The sequence below is a fragment of the Engraulis encrasicolus genome, chromosome 14, assembly GCF_034702125.1.
Source record: "Engraulis encrasicolus isolate BLACKSEA-1 chromosome 14, IST_EnEncr_1.0, whole genome shotgun sequence".
Lineage (NCBI taxonomy): Eukaryota > Metazoa > Chordata > Actinopteri > Clupeiformes > Engraulidae > Engraulis > Engraulis encrasicolus.
Window position 1 is genome coordinate 18,738,567 of NC_085870.1, and position 20,000 is coordinate 18,758,566.

Here is a 20,000-nt window from a genome sequence, read left to right on the forward strand (position 1 = left end):
TCGGCCCAATTCTCGGCTGAAAACCCCCTTTACGACAATCGGTGGAATGTTACCCCCCAGGACCATCGCAAGCGATTGTCAGGTAAGATTTCCTCGTCGTAAGCGTCATTCTAAGATGGAACTTTGGCAGCTCATAGAACGTCGGCATTGTCTCTGTGTTTGCGATCGGGGATAAAATTGACAGTTGCGATTCTCTTCATGTGTGAACCGCAACCCGACGTCAAACACGGGAGTCGTGTAGTTTGAGTCTGGCTTTAGTTTTATCCAATAACTTAGTTATTTAAGTAGTAGGAGTTGGTTGTTGTACATTCCCTGGAGCTACTGTATGTGGGGTTAGGTCCAGAGGCGCATCTTGTCACCAGGCTAGGCAGGCAACCGCCTGGGGCCCCCAAGCCTAGATGGTGAATAACAGCAAAGACTTTAAACTACAGTAGTGGCGATTTGTTGCGAATATTCATTTTCTCCAATTTTCGCTTGGGGCCCCAACTTACCCTAGAATCGCCATGAAAAGATAAAAAAAAACACTATTTGAGGCACTCCTTACTAAAGTTTAAAAAGCCTTTATTAAATACTGGCACATGCCTACGTGTTTCGACCCCAGAATCGCCTCTGGTTTGGTCAGTGGCTTCGAAACTGTTTTTTTTTTTTTTTTTTTGGTGGGACCCCCTATTGAACATAAGAATATTTTTCCAGACTCCCAGTTTGGGAGCCACCAGATAAGATTGTAGCCCCAACCTTTGGATGACTTGCTCAAGGCCACTTCTGCCATGGATTACGGTGCAGGGAGAGGTGCAGTAAGGATAGGATTTAAACCTGTAACTATGTCTCTCTTTTTAATGATATAATAATATTTTTAAAAATGATAACCCGATACAAACTCTGCAGTGTGGACTGTTATGATTTTATGGTATGGCTACTGAAGCAGAGTGGTTGTAATACCACTCGTATCCAAAGCAATACATGCACATTATTACAGTACACAGTTGCAATGAATGACTCAGTATTGCAACCAAACCATGCATGCGTGCCAAAACCTCTCACTTGCTCTCTCTCAACAAGAAAAGAAGCACAGCTTCATCCCTCATTTTCATAATACACACACACACACACACTTTTCTTGCACCCATAAGAGTGCACGCACACACACACACACACACACACACACACACACACACACACACACACACACACACACACACACACACACACACACACACACACACACACACACACACCGGGTGAGCCTCATCCCTCCTTTTTATAACAGCCTGACACCCAGAGGAGGACGGGCTCATTAAAGAAGTTCCATTAACTAAGTGATTCCATTCTACTGCTGAGAGAGAGAGAGAGAGAGAGAGAGAGAGAGAGAGAGAGAGAGAGAGAGAGAGAGAGAGGGATGAAGAGAAAGAGAGAGAGAGAGAGAGAGAGAGAGAGAGAGAGAGAGAGAGAGAGAGAGAGATATAGAGAGAGATATGAAGAGAGAGATAGAGCGAGAGAGAGACGAAGAGATAGAGAGAGGGGTTGGAGGTGGGGGAATGGAGAGCACAACAGAAAGAGGAGAGAGAGAGAGAGAGAGAGAGAGAGAGAGAGAGAGAGAGAGAGAGAGGGTGTGATGTGATGTGATGTGTGATTTGATTCTGCTCTAAACTCCTGTGGAAGCGAGAGAGAGGCGAGAGGGAGGCGAGAGGGAGGCGAGAGGGAGGCGAGCGAGTGCATTAGAGAGATCCACTCAGCACCAGGAGGGATGAGGCCCCACATGGACAGAGGTGAGCTAGAGGAGAGAGGTAGAGAGAGAGAGAGAGAGAGAGAGAGAGAGAGAGAGAGAGAGAGAGAGAGAGAGAGAGAGAGAGAGAGAGAGAGAGAGAGGTAGAGAGAGAGTACGAACAGAGAGGGAGATGAATGGGAGCAGAAAGAGAGGCAGAAAGATGGAGGAGGGGGTGGGGGGTGGGTAATGGTGAGAGAAAGAGAGGGGCAGGGAAAGGGAAAGAAGTGGAGATGGAGATGGGAAGAGGGAAAGAGGGGAAGGGTTAGCTATAGAAATATAGAGGAAGATGAAGAGGGACGAGGAGAGGGGTGAAGAAAGTGGCAGGCAAAGGAGAGAGAGAGAGAGAGAGAGAGAGAGAGAGAGAGAGATGGAGAGAGAGAGAGAGAGAGATGGAGATAGGGAGAGAGAGGGTGGGGCCAGCTGGGACCGAGGCCAGCACGAGTGGTGAAGAGAGAAGGAGAGAGGCAGGTGCGGAGAGAGAGATGGGGAGAAAGAAGCAGAGGAGGAGAGATGGAGGAGGAAAGAGTAGAGAAGGGAGAGGTAAAAAGATGGACTCGGAGAAAGAAAGATGAGAGAGGGAGGAAGAGAGAGAACAGAGGGAGAGGACAAGATGGAGAAAAAGAGAGAGGGAAGGAGAGGGAGGTAAAGAGATGGTACAGGTGAAAAACGGAGAAAGAGAGGGAGGTAAACAGAGCGTAGAGGGGAGAGACGAGGTAGGGAGGCAGGTGACGGAAGGGAGGTGAAGAAAAAGAAGAAAGAGCGAAGGGATGAGAGCGAAGGGCAGGAAGTGAGACTAGAGTGTGATGAGGCTCAGGTGGAGAGCAGCAGGGGAGGAGGAGGAGGAGAGAAGGACAGAGCCAGGACAGCAGAACAGAGGAATAGAAACGAGAGAGAGCAAGAGAAAGTGAGAAAGAACGAAAGAAAGAAAGACAGAAAGAAAGACAGAAAGAATACAAAAGCAGAACAGAGGAATAGACAGAACACAGAGAGAGAGACAGAGAAATATATAGAGAGAAAGATAGAAAGGAATACAAAAGAAAGAAAGAAAGAAAGAAAGAAAGAAAGAAAGAAAGAAAGAAAGAAAGAAAGAAAGAAAGAAAGAAAGAAAGAGAGCAAGCAAGCAAGCAAGAAAAAGCAAGAAAGAACGCAAGAAAGAGACTTCTGTTAATGGGTATAATGCCTTATGCACTTTTGGGCTAAATTAGCATTTGCTTTCAGAATGTTGAATACTTTTGAATAATTATTTATTTATTTTTAAATTCATGTTCATGAAATAGCCTGTTAAATGAACGATAGCGGGTAAATCAAGGGAGAGCAGAGACTTGAGCACAAAACAGGACTGACAGACACAGACAAAAGACAAGTCGGAGACAAAGGATGTGTGTTTGTGTGACTGGGTTTAGAAACTGTATTCATAACATTCCTCAAAAAACAGCAAAGATCAAACAAAACAAACAAAAAAACACACAACTGAATCAACCTGTCATGATGCACGCATTCAATAGCAAAAATGAAACACCATTTACTTGAGCTGAGGCAACATCACACTGCCCTCAAGAAATACAGTAGAAATGTGCATTACAGCAGTGATTTTCAACCTTTTTGGAGCCAAGGCACACCTTTTTCGAGGACAGAATGCCCAGGCACACTATCAATTGTAAATGTTAACTGAGAATAAAACCTATTGCCTATATTATCAATGTGTCGTTCTATAATTTTCCACAGCACACCAGGTGATCTGTCACGGCACACAGCACAGTGGTTGAGAAACACTGCATTAGAGAGGATGAGAAAGTAAGAGGAGGGAGAAGGGGAAAGGAGAGAGCCAGGAAGAGTGTGTGTGTGTGTATGTGTGTGTGTGTGTGTGTGTGTGTGTGTGTGTGTGTGTGTGTGAGAGAGAGAGAGAGAGAGAGAGAGAGCGAGATAGAGAGAGAGAGAGAGAGAGAGAGAGAGAGAGAGAGAGAGAGAGAGAGAGAGGACACCTCAGGTGCATCACCCACTGTGGCCTCTGGAGAGATGTCATCACACAGCTGACGCACAGGGACAGAGAGAGAGAGAGAGAGAGAGAGAGAGAGAGAGAGAGAGAGAGAGAGAGAGAGAGAGAGAGGGAGAGAAGGAGGGAGAGAAGGAGGGAGAGAGAGCGAGAGAGAGGTCAAAAGAGAGGAGGTGAAAGAAGGAAGAGGATGAAGAGTGGGAGGAGGAGTGGAGGGCGGAGGAGGAGTGGAAGGAAGCGGTGAAAGAGCTCTCTCACACACACACACACACACACACACACACACACACACACACACACACACACACACACACACACACACACACACACACACACACACACACACACAGACAGGGAGGTCAAACCAGAAGATGAAGAGGGAGAGGAGGATGAAGAAAAGGGAGCAGGAGGAGGGATAGAGGTGAGAACACCTCCACTCACCGAGACCCAACACACACACACACACACACACACACACACACACACACACACACACACACACACACACACACACACACACACACACACACACACACACTTAAACTCACACTCACACTCTCACACACACACACACACACACACACACACACACACACACACACACACCTGGTTGCATGGCCATGCTGTGACCTGAGCTGATGTATTGCTACTGTGATGGCTTGGTGCTCTATCAGCACAATGTGTTGAGTTGATGTACATATACCATACATGTAATACTGTGTGCCACTCTACTGTGTGTGTGTGTGTGTGTGTGTGTGTGTGTGTGTGTGTGTGTGTGTGTGTGTGTGTGTGTGTGTGTGTGTGTGTGTGTGTGTGTGTGTGTGTGTGCGGGACAGTTCACTCTGTGCAAATGCATGATGGTGGTAAAATGGCATGCAATGTGGTGTGGGGGTGGTCGTGTGTGTGTGTGTGTGTGTGTGTGTGTGTGTGTGTGTGTGTGTGCGTGTGTGGGGTGGAGTAAGTAGTGTTATGAAGTATGGATGGTGTGTGTGAATGGGTATAAGTGATATGACATGTGAGGTGGGTGTGTGTGTGTGTGTGTGTGTATGTGTGTGTGTGGGAGGGGGAAGGGGTTAGGGGTTAGTTCTATGACATAGTACGAGGTGGTGTGTGTGAATGTGAGGAGGGCGTATTTGTGGTATGACAGGTGAGATGATGGTGTTGGTCTGTGTGTGTGTACTGTGACATGCGAAAGGGTAGTGTGTGTGTGTGTGTGTTTGTGTGTGGTGCTATGACATGTGGGGTGGTGGTGGTAGTGTGTGTGTGTGTGTGACTTTATTGCCTATCAATCGTGTGTGTGGCGTAATGACATGTCACATGTCTGGCCCAGGTCCCCACTCTCTGCTCTCTCCGCCTAATGACGCTGTACAGCATTAAAGCCCAGAGACACTGATGTGTGTGTGTGTGTGTGTGTGATGGTGACACGGAACGTTTTAGCGTATGATTTGTGTGTGTGTCGCCACACTCATATGCCTGTATGAATAGATCTTTGTCTGAGTGTGTGTGTGTGTGCGCATATCTACGTTTATCAGTGTGTGTATATCTACATCTGCGTGTGTGTGTGTGTGTGTGTGTGTGTGTGTGTGTGTGTGTGTGTGTGTGTGTGTGTGTGTGCGCGCGCGTGCGTGTGTCTCCATCTGTTTGTGTGTGTGTGTGTGTGTGTGCGTGCGTGTCTACATCTGTGTGTGTGTGTGTGTATAGTCATGTGTGTGTGTGTATTCTGGTGTGTGTGTGTGTGTGTATAGTCGTGTGTGTGTGTGTGTATAGTCATGTGTGTGTGTGTGTGCGTACGTGTGTGTCTACATCTGTGTGTGTGTGTGTGCGTGCGTGTGTGTCTACATCTGTGTGTGTGTGTGTGTGCATGCGTGTGTGTCTACATCTGTGTGTGTGTGAATGTGCGTGCGTGTCTACGCGCGTGAGTGTGTGTCTACATCTGTGTGTGTGTGTGTGTGTGTGTGTGTGTGTGTGTGTGTGTGTGTGTGTGTGTGTGTGTGTGTGTGTGTGTGTGTGTGTGTGTGTGTGTGTGTGTGTGTGTGTGTGCGTATTCCTGTGTGTATATTCTGGTCCCTCCCTCCCCCCACTCCTCTTCCATGTCTGCTAGTGTCCGGGTCACCTCCAGATGAGCAATGTCTTTCATTATCTCCTCCTCTCCACCTCAGCTAACGATGATGGAGTTTCCCCTGACGTGACCACCACCAGGGCACTCGACCTGGGCTGTCCTGTCCTCGCCATCACGTCATGTCACGTCACTGTCACACGTCAGCAGCGTCACTGTCCATCACGTGCAAGCGTCCCTGTGGAGCTGCCGTCATGATGGCTCTTTCCTCCATCCTCTGTCTCACCTCTGTCCCACTGCTAATGCTCACTCTATCATTAAACACCAGAGGCAGGTCCAGTACACCCACCCTCCCAGGCAGTGGTGCAACACGCTAAGCTAGGCCCCCCACATTTGGGCTTTCATGCCTGGCCCATGGGGACCCCGGTTCGAGTCTGGACGGAGTCAATTCCCAATCATCCCCCATCTCTCTCTCCCTGTCAGCATCTCGTACTGTCCTTTCAATAAAATACATAAAAAGCCCCTAAGAATATATATATATATATAAACCTGAGGTAGGTACAGTACATCCACCCTCCCAAGGTATAAAGCAGGAAATCAGTCAGTTTCTTCAGAGTAGCAATAACTAAGAAAGCTACTGGTATTGGTTACCGTTAGGGATGCAAATCGTCGATTAATTCATTCATTGTTAGGTGATTGAACTTATCGAGAGAGACAGAGAGAGAGAGAGAGAGAGAGAGAGAGAGAGAGAGAGAGAGAGAGAGAGAGAGAGAGAGAAAGACAGAGAGAGAGAGAGAGAGACAGAGAGAGACAGAGAGAGACAGAGAGAGAGATATGGAGTGAGAGAGAGAGAGAGAGAGAGAGAGATAGAGAGGGGGAGAGAGAGAAAGAGAGACATTTCTGCCAGAGGTATAAAGGAGCGGAGGGTTGGAGCACAGCAATAATAGCTCCAACTCTGCTGTGACAGTACTGTAGTTATGAACAGCTACAGTATATTTCTCACTGGATTAACAGTATAACTTCAGGAGCAACTTCTGAGAATTGTGTGTCGTGTGTGTGTGCTGTGTGTGTCGTGTGTGTCGTGTGTGTGTATGCCAGTATGAGAGTGAGTGTGGGTGTGTTTATATCCGAGAGAAAGAGAGAGAGAGAGAGAGAGAGAGAGAGAGAGAGAGAGAGAGAGAGAGAGAGAGAGAGGGAGGGAGACAGAGAGTGCTGTACTGCATAAAGAGAGAGAGAGAGAAAGGGTGAAGGACAGCAAACATGACGGATAAGCCGAATAAAAACATTCTCACTATTGATGCAATACTGAGAACTGTGTATGTATCAGTGCGTACATGCGTGTACTGGAGTGTCTGTGTGTGTGTGTCCAAGTGAAGATTACAGCACAGTCCAGGCCCAGGAGTACAAGAGCCAAAGGAGCCCTGAAATCCAAGCTTCTATATTTCCACTCTCACATTGCTATAAAATCACACTTTTTGACAACTGCATTTTCAAATTTTCTCGGCCATCTACCTCCACAAACCCCCAACAACATAGACGCCCACATATGGCCTTAAAATCCTGAATAATTTTGTAAACTAGAAACACCCATGGAGGGGTTGGGGGCCTTTTTTGTTGTTAGGCCCAGGGGCCCATGGGGTCCTAATCCGTCCCTGTGTGTGATAGCAGCCAATCACAGGACTAGATGGTGTCCCGAAAGGACACAGGACACTGGACATGTGCTGGACTCACAAAACTGCTTTCCAATACTTTCTATCACAATGAATCTAGCATTGTTCACCAGATACAGATACAAATAGATGATGTTTGTCTGGTCTGCTGTCAGTACATCTCTCTCTCTCTCTCTGTGTGTGTGTGTGTGTGTGTGTGTGTGTGTGTGTGTGTGTGTGTGTGTGTGTGTGTGTGTGTGTGTGTGTGTGTGTGTGTGTGTGTGTGTGTGTGTGTGTGTGTGTGTGTGTGTGTGTGTGTGTGTGTGTGTGTGTGTGGCAGTGTGTCGTGTACCCTCTATAAACAGGTCGATACAGGTTTTGCAGGGTCCAACAATCTCAAAGAGCATCGCAACATGGCCCACTCTCACTCTGGAAACCATGGCAACAGCCAACACTTGATGTAGAAGTTTGAGAAGTCTGTTTGATGCACGAGGAGGAGGAACGCAGGAGCTGCATTCACCTCCTAAATGCTAGATGGAAATAGACCGATAAATAGACCACTGTGTGCGTATGTGGGTTTATGTGTGTTTGTTTGTTGGTCTATCCGTGTGTGTTTTGTGTGAGTGAGTGAATCTTTGACTGTGTGTTTATATGTGTGTGTAGGCCTATGTCAGTATGTGTGTGTGTGTGTGTGTGTGTGTGTGTGTGTGTGTGTGTGTGTGTGTGTGTGTGTGTGTGTGTGTGTGTGTCTCGTGCCCCAAGTCTCTGTCTGAGGCATGCCAAAAGAATGACCAAGAAGAGAAAAGAGCAGCAGTTGGCAAACAAAAGGCTTTTCACTCCCTGGCTTCACCTGACATTTACCTCCCGCCCCGCCAGTCAGCGCTGCGCTGCCCATAAGCATGACAATGGCCCTGCCAGGCCTGCTGACCTGGACGGGGGACAGGGGAGACGGGGGATAGGGGAGTCAGGGGATTGGGGATAGGGACAGCGGGTGGTGGGCACGGGCAGGCCGGTGTGTGTGTGTGTGTGTGTGTGTGTGTGTGTGTGTGTGTGTGTGTGTGTGTGTGTGTGTGTGTGTGTGTGTGTGTGAGTGAGTGTGTGTGTGGACGACACAACAAAAGGGTCAGTTCTTCAGCATGTGTGTGTGTGTGTGTGTGTGTGTGTGTGTGTGTGTGTGTATGTGTGAATGTGTGAGTGTGCGTGGACGACACACCAAAAGGGTCAGTTCTTCAGCGCCCAGGGAGAGTGGGACCCCAGAATTGGGTCCTCATTACTTTGCATGTAATGAGAGTGGGGGCCCCTTCAGATGACTTTTGTCCCGGGCCCGGCCCACAGCTGTTAGCGGCACCTGGGCGCGGGGACGGGCACGGAAGGTTCCAGAAGCAGAAGCGTCCGGGAGACGTGCCAGCTCGGGTCAGAGGGGACGCGGCGATACCCTTTTCAGGAAGGCGAGACGCCACGCCAAGCGGCAAGCGGAGCGGGCAGAGCAGAGCAGAGCAGAGCAGAGCAGAGCCGCCGAACTACGGGGCATTCATAACCAAAATGGCGAAACAGACAGGAGGAGAAAGAGAGAAGAAAAAGAGAGAAAGATAAGAACATATGAGAAAAGAGAGGGAGAGAGAGAGAGAGAGAGAGAGAGAGAGAGAGAGAGAGAGAGAGAGAGAGAGAGAGAGAGAGAGAGAGAGAGAGAGAGAGAGAGGAGGACAGAGAGATAAGGGTATCTGGCTGAAGGGGAGAGATGAACAAATGAGTTGAGAAAGTCAGAGAAAGAAAAGGGGAAAAGACGAGGATAAAATAGAGTGATGGACAGAGGGGGGAAAAAGTGGAGATAAAGGATAAAATAGAGACAAAGAACAGAGCTGAGGAAATGATGGAGTATTGAATGAGAGAGAGCGAGAGCAGCACAGAGAGAGAAATAGAGAGAGACACAGACAGACAGAAACAGAAAAAGAAAATAAAAGCGAGACAAAGAAAGAGACAAAGAAAGACAGAAGATGACAGAAAGAGAAAGAGGGAGGTAGAGGCAGGAGACTGTCGCTGGCTCTGGAGTCCATGTCTGGCTGTATAAGCGCAGCAGCTGCACAGCACAGCTCCGTAACGTCTCACTGCCCAGTTTTACATACAACTGGAGCAGAGCTACAGGGCAGTCAAAAGGAGGTTATGCCAACAACGGGTATGTTGTCCCGGGCCCAGGGAGAGAGGGGGCCCAGAATTGGATTCTCATTATATTGTATGCAGGGCTCTAAATTAACACCAGCTAAACAGCCAAATGCTGCTGAAATTTCAGTTTGGCTGGTAGAAAAGACCACTTTTACCCATTAGTGAGTGCATTTTATTAGCATCTACTGGCCACTTTGTCTGGTGATGAAAAAAAAGTTAATTTAGAGCCCTGATTGTATGTATTGCATGGGGGGCCCTTTCAGATGACTTTGTCCCGGGGCCTGGCCAATGCTGTCAATGGCCCTGCAGAGCAAGACAGCACTGCACTGCACAGCTGAGCAGACGGCCGCTACGCTGTCCCCATATACATACAGTATATGCCAATGAGATGGCGGTTCAACTGTCACATGCAACAGCAAGTTGAGCGCAGCCAGCAAGCAGCCAAATCAACGACTGTGTAAGATATACAGCCGTGCGGCCAAATTTCTGCTGAATATTATGCATATGAGAAGTGGGTTTTGCCAAGCGCAACAGATGTAGAGACCAATGAAGTTCTTTCTATACTGAGAGGTGGCAGAGCGGCGACACTTCTCTGGCAGGAAGGACATACGGAACTGGGCCATAGCGGGCCCGGATCATACGGAACTGGGCCATAGCAGGCCCGGATCATACGGAACTGGGCCATAGCAGGCCCGGATGTGGCCTTAGTGCTGAGGATGGTAGAGAACGAGAAAAGGGATTCAGCAGATACAGCTACATAGTTTCTGCTTTTAGTATATGCCTGTGTGTGTGTGTGTGTGTGTGTGTGTGTGTGCGCGTGTGTGTGCGTGTGTGTGTGTGCGCGCGCGCGCGCGCGCGCGTGTGTGTGTGTGTGTGTGTGTGTGTGTGTGTGTGTACAGTAAGACTGTGTGTGAGATAGTGAGGTAGTGTTCAATACAAAAAATGTATTGATTGATGGAGTGTGTGTGTGTGTGTGTGTGTGTGTGTGTGTGTGTGCGTGTGTGTGATGAGAGAGAGAGAGATAGTGAGGTAGTGTTCAATACAAAAAAAATATTGAATGAATAAGTCAAACATTCTGAACACATGGCCAGTCTAGCTTGGGGCTTACTGATCCAATGCAATGTTTTTTGTATTCAGCCAGTCAGTCTTCGTGCCTTCTTTAGTTTAGCCTCCTTGTTCATGCAGAGTCTGTTTTGGAGTCACCCACTGGGCGAAACACACACTGAGGTCACAGTCACCACTTAGATGAAACACAAGACTTGGGGAATCACTTCTCTCTCCAAACTTAGTGGTGTACCCTCAGAACCACACTGCGGCAATGGCAGCTAAAATCATATAATTCTGTTTTTGTTTCCCAAATAAAACCCAGACATGCACTCCAGTCGTGTTTCACTTGTCCGCAACAACTCAGCGCTTTGATCTCAAATGTCTTGACATCTGTAGCATTATGAAAGGGTTGCATCAATAACATCACAATGCTTCCCATACTAATACACAGACACAAGTAAAAAAACAAAACAAAACAAGCGTTACTATGTGTCAGCAGACCCATTGACGACCAGTCAGTTAGAAAGTAAAAACCTAACCCTGCATTCGTGGAGACTTAAACCAAGCTAGACAGCCAATGTTAATCCATTTTATCCTATACCTTTTTTGGCAAAGGGTGCCCTCTGCCTATTAACACCTAAATATCTCAGCCTCCGAAGCACATAATAACATGAAATGAGTTGCATTTAAAAGCTAGGACCCTCATTTTTCATTAAATGTGTTCGTTCAGCTCTAACATACCCACATTTTTTATTTAAAAAACTCTCAAGAGCCTGAATGCAGCGTACAGTATAGTATATGTCTGTATTCGTGGAGACTTTAACCAAGCTGGGCAGCCAATGTTAAGTCAGGCGGAAAGCAAAAGGCCCCAGGATTCTTTAGCCACGATCGGGACCCGATAGCTGTGGCCTGGCCTCGTTAGCTGGGGTCTGGCTGCTGTCTGCAGCAGCTTGTTAAGGGGAGCCTGGGCCAACTGAAGCCAGACACTGAACACCAGAGCATGACTAGCACCTCTGGCTGAAGGGAGAAGAGAAGAGAAGAGAAGAGAAGAGAAGAGAAGAGAAGAGAAGAGAAGAGAAGAGAAGAGAAGAGAAAAGAAGAGAAAAGAAAAGAAGAGAGGAGAGCAGAGAAAAGTAAGCGGTGAAGAGAACCAAAGAAAGGAGGAGAGCGTGGAGTGAAAGGAGTAGAGAAGAGAAGAGAAGAGTGTGGAGATAAGCGAGAAGAGAGGAGAGGAGTGAGAGGCTTGGGGAAGAGAGGAGAGGAGTATAGAGAGAGAGGAGTCGAGAGAGATGAGTAGAGAGGAGAGGAGCATGGAGAGAAAAGAGTAGAGAAAAGAGGAGAGGAGCGTGGGGAAGAGAGTAGGGGAGAGTGGAGAGAAAGGAGTAGAGAGGAGAAGAGAGGAGTGTGGAGATAAGGGAAAAGAGAGGAGAGGAGCGTGGGGCGTGGGGAAGAGGGGAAGAGAGGAGTACAGAGGAGAGGAGCGTGGAGAGAAAAGAGTAGAGAAGAGAGGAGAGGAGCGTGGGGAGGAGGAGAGAGGAGCGTGGGAGAGAAAGGAGTAGAGAGGAGAGGAGAATGGAGTGTGGAGTAGAGAGGAGAGGAGCGTGGAGTGTGGAGTAGAAAGGAGAGGAGCGTGGAGAGAAAGGAGTAGAGAGGAGAGGAGAGGAGTGGAGCTTGGAGAGAAAGGAGTAGAGAGGAGCGGAGCGTGGAGAGAATGGAGTAGAGAGGAGAGGAGAGGAGAGGAGCTGAGTGTGGAGAAAGGAGAGGAGAGGAGCTGAGTGTGGAGAAAGGAGAGGAGCGGAGTGGAGCGTGGAGAAAGGAGAGGAGCATCACTAGCAGCACCACTGCCTACCACAGCACTGCCCTAAAGTGACAGGACTAAAGGCAGGACAGAGAGAGAGAAAGAGAGAGAGAGAGGGGGGGATGGGGATAAAGAAAGAGATGGGTGATTGTTCAACACTTCTGATATATTCAGCATCAGAGATGCTGCCATTGTGTTATAATGCACTGCAATGCACTGTGCTACAGTTATGGGGAATGAAAGTGAAAGAGAATGGCAGTGAGAGAGAACAGAATCAAAGTCATAATTCAGACCCCTAGGATGCAGGGTTTTTAAGGCTGTTGCATGTTGCACGCAATTTGTTCAATGTATTTTGTAATGCCAATAAAAGCGCCCCTAAAAGGAATTGAGTTGAATTTAATTCTATCTAACTACATTGGAAAAGAGGAGAGGAAAGGCAGTGTGCAAAGAGGTGGAGAAGACAGTAGATAATTAATGAGCCACACTGGCTTTTAACTACAGCGGGATGCTCTAGTCTAGAGTAACCATGGCAGCCTGTGTTGACATTGGTGGCACGCTGCTTGGCAACATCAGATTAACTAAGTAAACAGCACCAGAGCTGCAAATTAGTAGAATTACTCACATACATCTTCATTTCACCACACTGGTTTCCCACAGTGTTTGGGTAATAGACCTATACTTAACGACCAACATACAGCTGGATTGGCAAATTGCCGTGCCTTGCCAAATTGATTGTTTTTTACATAGCGCCGCCCGCTAATAGTTAGTAAACAGCTTACTATTACATTAGTATTATTACATTGCACTTTTCCAGAGTGACTTAGTCATGTAGGTACAGGAACAGCTATCCTGGAGCAATTAAAATAGAGTAGACAAGACTAGACTAGAATAAGACTAGACTAGAATAGAAAAGACTAAAATAGAACAGAATAGACTCAAATAGAATAGAATAGAACAGAATAGAGTAGAATGGAACAGCATACCTTTCACTGTCACTAGTCACATATAATATAGTTCAAGGGTTCAGTGTAGGTGCATGCTGAAGGGCACTTGATCTGCCAATGAGGATGCAGAGAGAGCAACCACATGGAATATAGTATCGGATGAAGTCCTTGAAACATAGCAAATGTCTGTATTTTAACTAGAAGTCATCTAATATCATTTACCTATCTCATTGCAAATAAATTCTATTATTTTATGAGCTCACTTGCCCTGCTGCATACAGTATATTCTTTATGTCTTGTGTTTTTCATCGATTTACATTTTCCTGTTCAATGAAAAATCTTTATCACAAAATGAAGGGCACAGAAGAGCAGTGGATATTTACTGTCCGCCCACCTTCTCTCTACCACTATGGGACTTGGACCTGAAACCAGCGTGCTGCTGTGAGGAGTGAGGAGGAACTGGGCAGCGTGGGCCATCACAATGCATATGGATGAGGCAGCAGTGAAATGCCACGCAGCGCTCGGCCCTCAGCTGGGGAGGATCACCTGCAACGTTGGCACCTCAGCTACGGTAATACTGTACTACTACTGTAATATTACTGCAATACTGTAATGCTACCGTAATACTACTGAGCACCACTACTTTACGTACACAGTAGATTTTGCGGTGTTTATTAGTCACACAGAGAATAGGACCAGCTTTATGAGTGTTGAAATCGGCTTTCCAAGTGTTCAATTAACACTTGAAAATATTACTGTGTAGGGATGTGGCAGAGATGAGGCACAGCAGTAGTCCCTTAGCTGGGTAAGATCACCCACAACGCAACGCTGGCACCTCGGCCATGGTAACGCTGTAGGATGGTTGAAGGAGTTGGTGAGTGGGAGGCAAGGCAGGAGGGAGGAGAGGAGTGATGACAGGAGAGGTGTACGCAGTAGAGGAGAGAAGCAGTGCACAGAGGAATATAGAAGGGAGGAGAGGAGAGGAGAGAAGAGGAGAGGAGGAGTGGTGTAGAGGAAGGGGGGGGGGGGGAAGGGAGGAGTGGAGAGAAGAATGGAGAGAGAGAAATGAGAACAGAGGGGAGGAGAGGGTGAAATTAGGTGAAGTAGAGATGACAGGAGACTAGTGAAAGGAGTACAGAAGAGCGAAGGGAGCAGAGTAGAGTAGAGAAAAGTGGAGAGCGGAGAAATGTAAGCGGTGAATAAAAGTGAAGAGAAGAGAAGACAAGATAAGATATGAGAGGAGGGGAGAAGAGAGGAGAAGAAAATATATGAGAAGAGAAGAGACGAGAAGAGAAGAAGAGAAGAGAGTAGCGTGGGGTGTGGGGAAGAGAGGAGATGTGTGTAGGGTGTGGGGAGGAGAGGAGAAAAGTGTGGAGATACGGTAGGGACACATACACGCGAATTTGCGAACTTTGCCATTCATTCCTATGAGAGAGGCGAAGGCAAGCGATGGCGAGGCGAAGGCAAGCGATGGCAAGCGACAGCAAGCGAACAGGAGCGAAGCGAAGCGAAATTATTAAAGAAAGTTTAATGTTATGCAAATGAGGAGCGAATTCGCCTGCCACGGCCCAATCAAATCAACAACATAACGGTTCCATTCCATTTGATTCGCCGCGACGACCTGATGACGGTTGAATTTCGCCTCTCTTGGCTTCGCCTTGCTTCGTCTCCTATGTGTCCCTACCGTTAGAGGACTAGAGAGGAGAAGTGCGTGAGGCATGCGATACAAAGGAGAGGAGTGTGGGGCCTGGGGAGGAGAATAGAGGAGCGTGTAGAGAAAGGAGTAGAGAAGAGAGGAACGAGGGTGTGGGGAGGAGTAGAGAAGAGAGGAACGAGGGTGTGGGGAGGAGTAGAGAGGAGAAGAAAGGAGTAGAGTAGAGTGGAGAGGAGAGGAGCGTGTGGCGTGGGGAGGAGTAGAGAGGAGAGGAGAGGGGTGTGGGGAGGAGAGGAGGGTGGGGAAGAGAGGTGACAAGCGAGGGTGTGGGGAGGAGTAGAGAGGAGAGGAGCAAGGGTGTGGGGAGGACAAGAGAGGAGAGGAGAGTGGGGAGGAGGAGAGAGGAGAGGGAAGTGGAGAGGAGAGAGGAGAATAGAGGGGAAGAGAGGAGAGGAGAAGAGAGGAGCGTGTGACAAGGGGAGGAGAGGAGAGGAGAGGGGAGAGAAAAGAGAAGAGATGATAGGAGCGTGGGCCGTGGGGAGGAGAGGAACAACGGTGTGGGGAGGAGTAGAGAGGAGAGGAGCGTGTGGCGTGGGGAGGAGCGTAGGGAGGAGAGGAGAGGAGTAGAGAGGAGAGGAGCGTGGGGCGCGGGCACATTGCCAGCTCCAGTTGGATGGCGGCCATCTCTGCTCAGCGCTCCAGGGCGCAACCAGTCACCCACTTCCCTGTGTGTGTGTGTGTGTGTGTGTGTGTGTGTGTGTGTGTGTACATGTGTGTTTGTGTGTGTGCATGTGTGTCTTGCGTGCTGTGACTGTGTATATAGAGTGTCTGAGGGAGTGTGTTGTCTCTGAATAGGTTTGTATGTGTCTGCTGTCGTGTGGTGTGTGTGTCGTCTCTGAATGGGTTTGTATTCGTATGTGTTGTATGTTGTCGTGTAGAGTGTGTGTGTGTGTGTGTGTGTGTGTGTGTGTGTGTGTGAGTGTGTGTGTGTGTGTGTGTGTGTGTGTGTGTGTGTGTGTGTGTGTGTGTGTGTGTGTGTGTGTGTCTTGCCTGTGTGTATATAGTGTGTCTGAGAGAGTGTGTCGTCTCTGAATGGGTTTGTATTTGTATGTGTTGTATGTTGTGGTGTAGTGTGTGTGTGTGTGTGTGTGTGTGTGTGTGTGTGTGTGTGTGTGTGTGTGTGTGTGTGTGTGTGTGTGTGTGTGTGTGTGTGTGTGTGTGTGTGTGTGCGCGTCTTGCGACTGTGTATATAGTGTGTCTGAGAGAGTGTGTCGTCTCTGAATGGGTTTGTATTTGTATGTGTTGTATGTTGTCATGTGGTGTGTGTGTGTGCTTTGGTGGTGTGTGTGTGTGTGTGTGTGTGTGTGTGTGTGTGTGTGTGTGTGTGTGTGTGTGTGTGTGTGTGTGTGTGTGTGTGTGTGTGTGTGTGTCTTGCGTGTTGTGACTATGTATGTTTGTTTGTGAGGTTGCCTGGGTGTGTTATTGCGGCTTGTGTCCATGGGTAGAATAATACTAACAAATGAACACACATTTTGCACGCACACGCACACGCACACGCACACACACACACACGTTACACACACAAACATTTACACACACACACACTTACACACGAACGAATGAATGTACAATGTACACACACACTTTTAATAAGAGCTTGTGCTTTGTGTGGCGGCAGTCTGAGATGGCTGAGTGAGTGTGAATTAAAAAGGGCTGTGTGTTTTTAGACGAGGAGAATAAAGAGGACCAACACAATGAGCTGGGCTGGATTCGGTTGCATGGAGCACGCATTACGCCGAATTTACATGCAAGCGATTTGTCCCCGGCTCGAAATGCTCGCCCGGCGTTGAGTGAGGCGTGCTCTGAACGTTGGAGAGTTGGAGAGACGATTAACTTACGAGGCCAACAAATTCTTATTGCTAACACTTATTTTGCTAGCAGTATTGAAGTATAATGTTAATTGAAGTGACAGCTCAACATTTAAAAGCACATTCATGCTTATGTTAGTACTTGACATTCTCCAACGTCACATCATTTCAAGTGATGTCATTGGTTACCCATTCAAGACCATGCTCCTCATTACATTTTTTTTTCAACCAAGCTCAACTTTATCGCCCCGCTCGCAAACCGCCCGACTACCTTGCTTCCCTACGTCACCACCTATTGCCTCGCTACTGCTTCCCAGCAGAAAATAATGGAACGCCCAGCCTCCATCGCTTCACTAGCTTGCATATAAATCCCTGGTTAGGCATTAGCATTAGGGCTAATCAGGGCGACATTTATTTTTATAATGCATTTCATACACCAGGGGAGTATTCTAACAACCTGGATCAGTGGTAAACCAGGTTAAAGGGACACTGTGCAGGAAATGGTCAAAAAAGGTACTGCAACTATGCTGCTCAATGAAACTGGGCTGCCTATTGCCAAATGTGATCTTTACATGCAAGTTCACAAAGTAATAAACAAAGATCCCCCTTTTCATGTATGAAAAGAGCAATTTTTCCAGTCATAATGAAAACTTAGAATTTGATGAAAAAGGTAATATTAGTGAATGGGGAGCATGCATTCTGGAAATAAACAGCTAAAAATCTCACACAGTGTCCCTTTAAGTTAACCTTGAGATGGTGGTAAATCATCTAACAGAGGAGCCTGGAGTTCTCATTTTCTAAACTAAATGACAATTGTGGGCTATCTATTGGTAGATTTATCACTTCCTGTAGGTTTACTTATTTAGGTTTATCAACAAACCATTTTCTTGGAATACCCCTAGGCAACTCAACGTTCTTTACTAAAAAAAAAAAAAAACACAATGAACAAAGCAATAAATTAAGTAAATCATGAAGATTACAGGTCTAAAATCTTGAAACTGCATGGGAAGGTAGTAGTTCAAAGACTAAGGTTGAATCAATAGATGGGTGAGAGATTTACAGCACCGATTGAGAACATGCACAGACTCCGCCACTCCTGTCTCTCAATATCCACACACAGACATGCCGTCTTTTATTAAGACTCCTGCACAAAACAACAACAACAACAACACACAGAAATACACACACACACACACACACACACACACACACACACACACACACACACACACACACACACACACACACACACACACACACACACACACACACACACAATTGTGAAGTGTTTACATGATGTTTTCAAAGCGGAATTAAGTCTTATTCTGAATCTGAAACGTGTCATGTAGATAAGGCCACTGTGTGTCTGCATGCACACACAAGCAAACTCACAGAAACATAAAGGAGACTAACACACTCACTGAACTTCTTCATTTAAAAATGATTTCCTTCCCTCGCACCCTTTTTTGCATTCTTTAAAAAAAGATTAAAAAAAATAAAATAATAATAATCCGCTGTTTGTGTACCCCGTCCCCAAACATCACCACCATAACATTTTTTTATTCTTTTTTTTTTCCATTTTAAATCTGTTTTGCAGCGGCTGAGCTGCTCAGCGTTCTCTACCAAAAGGGAAAAAGCGACAACATTGTGAAAATTGGTTCCTTCATTATGGTCTTTGAACAAAAGAAAAGAAAGGAAAAAAGATGGTGGTGGTGGTGATGGGTGGAATGAAAGAAAAGAAAAAAAGGAAACAAAAAAAGAAAGAAAAGAAATTGTTTGAGGATTAATGCAGTGTTTGAGTGGGGGATTGATTCGGGGGACTGGCACAAAGGGAACTAGATTACGCCGGCCCCTTCATCTGTGGCGTAGCGTGATTCTCGCGCCGCTAGTCATCCACCACTAATCTCTTTGGCTATTTAATGTTCATATTACGCAGCGCTAATAAGGACCACCAGCCAATCAATCGTCGGCCCTGAGATGGGAGCCAATGAGGTGGCAGTATGACGAGGAAAGGGGAGTGTCTCACAAGTTAAGTGTCAGTTGACGTATCCTGGCAGGACATTATTGTGTGGACTCTTCCAAATAAACAGTTACAAATGTTTGACATGTTACACAGAATTAATGGAGGCCGTGCGCCAATCACACTTCAGCCATGAGACACGAGCCTATGAGAAGGCACTACTGAAAACTAAAGGGGAGGGTCTTAATGGAACACATCAGAATATTACCGATTAACATGCTGCTCTTTTCTCTACACTCCTTATCGGCATATCGGTGATGCATCCTTTGTCTGCATTAGAAAAAACATCATTACACATGACAACAGTAAAACCCTAAGGGCACTTTTCAAGCCCACCTGGGAAACTCCAACTCCCATTGCCATCGTGACACAGCACTCCACAGCACACAAGTGTTCACTGCATACTGCACACAACAAAATTGCATTTTATGCCTCACCCATGCAAGGGGGCAGCCCCCAATGGCACCTCAGCCATGGAGGAGGATGGGGGACAGCACTGGTTAATTACTCCCCCCACCAACCTGGCGGGTCGAGAGTCGAACCTTCAACCTTTGGGCTACAAGTCTGACGCCCTAACCGCTTACCCATGACTGTTTATTCTTTGCATTACAAAAAACATCAACTTAAACATTACACATGACAAAAGTATTGAATGATATGTGACTAAGGTTTATAACAGGTCAGTGGTTCCCAAACTTTTTTCCTTGCTCCCTGGTACATTTCAATGTGGTTCACGCACCCCCTAAGCGAATGTTTTGGCATACTTATGGCCACTCAAATATGGCTTCACTTCACAAATCATTGCACATTATGCAGAGTCATTTAGGGAATCCTCATTTTCCAATATATTTGATGTTTCCTCAAGCATACATTTCACCATACAATTAAAAACTACTTAATTTTCAGTAATGCTGTATAAAAACACACATATCCACCATTGCTCCATTCAGCTCCCGCACCCCCTTGTGGCAAGCCACGCACCCCCAGGGGTGCACGCACCCCAGTTTGGGAAACCCTGACATAGGTCATGACATCATTATAACACA

General features: G+C 46.9%; 1 protein-coding gene across 1 annotated transcript in view; it reads right to left on the minus strand.

Annotated features, from left to right (window-relative positions):
- Positions 1-20,000, minus strand: part of chchd6b (coiled-coil-helix-coiled-coil-helix domain containing 6b) — a 94,919-nt gene that overhangs the window by 1,854 nt on the left and 73,065 nt on the right. The gene's annotated exons all lie outside the window — the stretch shown is intronic.